The 4,933-nt window shown below is 57.9% G+C and overlaps 1 protein-coding gene across 1 annotated transcript in view; it reads left to right on the forward strand.

The window, feature by feature from the left end:
• CELF4 (CUGBP, Elav-like family member 4) overlaps window positions 1-4,933 on the forward strand; it is a 313,421-nt gene that overhangs the window by 233,404 nt on the left and 75,084 nt on the right. The gene's annotated exons all lie outside the window — the stretch shown is intronic.

A 4,933-nucleotide genomic window follows, 5' to 3' on the forward strand; every position in this document is an offset into this window, starting at 1 on the left:
CCCAGCTTTGCAGGCCCCCTTGCAGGGCTGGGGAGAAGAGACACAGAGACAGGGCCATGGCTGCCACAAAGGAACAAGCCCAGAAGCACAGCTGGAGTTGTACCAGGAAGACAAGGGCAAGGGTGACTGGAACCACAATGGTTAATCAGGGCTGGCTTCCCAGGCCCAGAGGGAAGGCCCAGCACCCTGGCCCACAGGGGGCGGCAGAGAGCTGCAGAGGTCAGTGGGATGACCGTGTGGGCCCCCAGAGCAGAGACGAGCGGGGTGTGGGAAGGCTAGAGGGAAAGTTAGGAAAGACCTGGCTGGCCTATCCGTCAGTCTTTTTGTCTGCCCACTGGCCACAGTCCTCTCCTTCCACGGGGACCCACGCTGGACAGACAGGTGAAGCCTTTGGACTAGCTCAATCATCATATTTATTCTAATTGTATCGTAATCGTCCCCAAGGAGCTCGGTTCAAATGAGCTTGACATTATTAAAATTTTAATGCCCAGTTTTCATAGCTGAATGAATATTTAAAGGGTATGTCCCAGCTTAAGTTATGATGATGAAGAAATTAATGGAATGTCTTGTTTAATGCATGGATATGTGTTGACGCAAAAAGTGGCAGAGATGGGGAGGGGGAAGGGACACCCAGCCAGAGCAGAAGGGGCCTGGGAGGGAAGGAGCCCTGCCGCCCACCCTTGGCTACAGCAGGACAGGGAGGGCCCCAGTCCTGGGCCAGGACCACCCGCTCCCCCTGAGGGTGCCCCCCGGGCTGGAAGCAGGAATGTAGTCGATGACAACAAAAGTTAGCAATGTCCCCAGAAGGGTTGACCCTGGAAGCATGAGGGTGGCTTCATGCTTGACTTCATGCAGGCAGCCCAGCTCAGATATCAGGAGACCCAACCTGTGCTGAAGGCCACAGGGGGAATGGGGTGATGACCTCCAGGCTGATGACCCTGCCTCCAGCCCCAGGCCCACCCAGAAGGACAATATCATGGCTGAGAGGGATGGCTGGACAGAGGAGCAAGGGATGGGTTGAAGGAAAGACACAGAGACTTAGGCTCCAGCATCCTCGACATTCACTTACAAGGGACGCCCTGGGGCTCATATGGCTGAGATCCAGAGGCCATAGTCAAAGTCAGAAGGGCAAGGAAGTGGCCACCACCCCTTCTGCCTTCCTCCCAGTATCCTTTCTCCCCCTCCGCACCAGTCGTGCCTCACAAAGCCATCTCTGCAGCATGGTCTGGCCTCCTCTCCCCAGGACAGAGGCAGGCTGAGACAAGGCCTGAGTCTGGAACAGGGAAGAGAGACACTGGCCAAAGAAGGGAGGTCTCCCTTTAGGCCTGAGGCATCGGTACAGAGCCTGCTAAGAAATCTTTCCGACTGATCCTGACACTTTATTTCTGCTGAGAATTAAGAAAGCACAGGCCATATTTTCTCTCTCCATCTAGCCAGGCACTCCCTGACATCCCCGTGAAGGCTGTGTGGATGCTGACCATCCCTAGATCGTAATGGGATATGAAATATGACCCCGGGAGCCACAGGTCCATGGGAGCCAAGTCAATTCTGCTCCACCACCACGGGTGCCTGGCCCACGGCCGAGGGCAGGTGGGAGGCTGGACAAGCCCCTGGTCCCTGCTGCCAGGATGCCAGCGATGGAGGGGTCTGGGAGCACCTTCCGGGGCTGGCCGGCTCAGGGAGGGCTCGTGGGGGGGCAGCAGGGGGCCGAAGGAAACCAAGCCTGAGTCCATGACCTGGGGTATGGCATTCATAAGCACCCAGGTACCAAGGACAGTGGGCCGGTGGCTGCTTGCCTGAGGGTGGGGCACCCCTGCAGGGGGGGAGACTCCACGCACAGGCAGATTCCATTCGTCTTGTTTACTTTACCATGGAAAATGGGTCCCCTCATAACAGAAACAGTTTCCCCCGCCTCAGCCCTTGTCAATCCGTAGGACTAACCCCCTCTGCTCGCACAAAGAGAAGGCTTGCCGCGGGGCTTCATGCAAGGTCCCCACCTTCAGAAACAAGATGCCAGGGAAGGCAGCCTCTCAGGTCCCCTGATCTAAGCTTTCGGGGTTGGCCTGGGCCCGCTCCGGCCCCAGGGATGAAGTCTCCTCTGTGGGCTCCTCCTTCCCTCATCTCCACAGCTGCAGAGCTCGGCTAACTCTGGTGCACACACCTCTGCCTGCCCCTGCTCACCCCCAGTCCTCACTGGAGAAGCCTGAATCACCCCACCGCCCTTCCCACCTGCTCCCTGCTCTTCTGCTTTGAACTTTCCCAGACCTTCCCCAAGCCTGTCAGGCCTGGTTTCCAGCATCTTTGAACACGAAGGCCAGTGTCCAGAGTCCTGGCTTCATCTTGATCACCATTGACCACCTGTGTGACCTCAGGCAGGTTTCTTAACCTCTCCAAAACTCCGCTTCCTTGGCTAAAGGGTCTCTAATTGCATACACCCCGTGGGAAGTGATGATAGTCCCACAGTATAATTTTGGAGCAGCTGTTTGTGTTCCTGTAGGTGTAGCAGGGCAGTAGCCCCCTTGCAATTCAGTGCCCAACCTTGACTGTACCGTCTATATGGAAAAGGGAGAATTCCTGCAGGGCCTTTCCCCCTGGAGTACCAGGAAGACTTCAGGGTCAAGGGCAAGGGGCTGGTGGGGCTGTGAGAGAGAAGTTTTCAGGCCAAAGGAACACACAGGGGAAAAAAGGGCTGGGCTGTGAGGAATGGAATGATACAAGAGGTGGTGGGGGCCAGATTTGGGGGGCTAGGCTGAGGAAGTTCTAGTCAATATGATGGCCCACTCACCCCTCACCAGAAGGACATCTTCCCTTCGTCCCCTCCTTCCAGAGCAGCGGGGCAGTGTGTGCTCACTCAGTCGTGTCCAATTCTTTGTGACTTATGGACTGTAGCCTTCCAGGCTCCTCTGTCCATGGGATTTTCCAGGCAAGAATACTGGAGTGGGTTGCCAGTTCCTACTCCAGGGAATCTTCTCAACCCAGGAATCAAACCCATGTCTCATGCATCTCCTGCCTTGGCAGGTGGATTCTTTACCACTGCACCACCTGGGAAGCCCCCCTTCCAGAGCAGCTTGAGGTCAAATGCGATGAAATATACCAAGACCAACCCACCCTCGTGTTAGCTCCATGCCTACCAACCCTGGCTGCATCCCAGACCTCCCACTCCCGGGGCTTAGCTTTTCATTGGAAAAAAGAGAGAATAATACCTTTCTCAGAGAATTATAAAAATTACATAAGCAAGAAAGCCATAGAAATTCACCCAGGAGAGTGCAATGGCCAGAACTGGGTCCAGGTCAGCCGTGGGGCTTTTCTGGAGTAAGAGCCTATTGCAGCTCTTGGGTGGGGGGGGTGTGAACCAGGGGGAAGTGGTGTTCCAGAAGCGGGGAGAGCCCCGGAAAGGGCTGGGTGTGGAGCCTCTGAAGGCATAGAATGGAAACCAGGGGGAGAGCCCTTCTCCCACAGTCAGATGCCTGCTCTGCCTCCTGGATCTTTTTCTCAAGGACTGGAAAGGAGGTGGTTTATGGGGGAGCCAGGGCCCCTGAAAGGAAGCTGGGAATTGCCTTATGGCCCTCTTTCTTCTCCCTGTGATTGGAGGTCCCTGTACCGCACGCTTAACTCTGCTGGCAGAGCTTGCGCACCCAGCACCTTCCTTTCCCTCAGCTCCACAGGGGGCACCAAGTGGGGACCTCCGAGCAAACAGTGGCACCCAGCCCTCTCAGTGCACCGGCCTCCCAGCATCCTCTCTTGCCCCCGGCAACCTGCGCTTCCTGGTCCTCTGCTCCGTGCCCTGCCTCCCGCCTCTGTCCTTCCTCGAGTGACTCTGACCTTCCCCGGCTTCCTTTTCACCTTGCTGAGTCATGGGCCCCCACGCTCCCCCACCAAGTCGTCTTGACGCAGCCAAAACTTGCTCAGAATCCTAGACCAGGAGGAAGCTTGCCACGGGCTAGTCCAGCCTCCTCCGGACACGAGGGGAAGTGCCAATGAAAAGTCACCTGGTACAGAACAAAAGCCCCCCAAATAGCCCTGGCAGACCCGGGTTCCCAGCCACATCCTGGCACGAGGCGCCCCGCCTCGGCTTCTGCATCTGTCAAATGGGGCGTTTAGTACCTGCCTGCCTCTCGGGGTGCATTTGGGAGAGAAATGTAGGTAGAATGAGGGATCAGGGAGGTACGTGACACGCAGAAGCACGGGCAGAGACACAAAGTTCGATTCCATTTGCGCGATTCCTCCCGTTTTTATTGTCTGAAATATCTTGGAACCTCAGGGCCTCCTAGCCCATCCTATGCCTCCAGCAGCAGGAGGATTAAAAACAGGCTGCAGAGCCTTGGATCCTTGGAGTTGCGAGCCCCCTAGTGGCCTGAACGAGGCATTGCATGGATCCTCCCGAGAGGCCGGCAGCTGGGAGATGGGGAGGCAGGCGTCCCATGTGGTCCTCCTGGCACCCGGACGTCACAGGAGACGAGTAGCTGCCCCCACCCCACCGAGGGGACAGCCAGGCTGCCGTCTGGAGCCCCAGCCCTGAGCTCTGCTCCAACCGGGAACTGCGAGACCCGGAGCCTCAGGCACCCCTGGGACCAACCGCCGGCGTCGATGGCACAGGGGTGGGGTGCCACTCGCTGCAGGGCCCCAACCTAGGCGGGAGTCAGTTTCGGCCAGAGAGCAGCTCGGCAAAGCCAGCTGTGTCCTGGATGGACCGACATCACAGTTAGCAAGAGCCGCTAACGGCTGGCAGGGGACACCCCAGGGTCTTCAGTCCTGAGACACCCTCCTGAAATCAGGGGGGGTCGTGGGGACCGCACTGGGGAGGGGAGGGGCGGGGCTTTAGTGGAGACCCTCACGTTTGTCCCGCGCGGGTGCTGGGGCCGTGGGTGTCGGCGTCCGTGGAGTGAGCAGTGTGCTGTGTCCCTTGAACACCGGCGCACCTCGGGGTGCCGGC

This window comes from Bison bison, unplaced genomic scaffold, assembly GCF_000754665.1.
Source record: "Bison bison bison isolate TAMUID 2011002044 unplaced genomic scaffold, Bison_UMD1.0 scf7180017864286, whole genome shotgun sequence".
In the NCBI taxonomy this organism is placed as follows: Eukaryota; Metazoa; Chordata; class Mammalia; order Artiodactyla; family Bovidae; genus Bison; species Bison bison.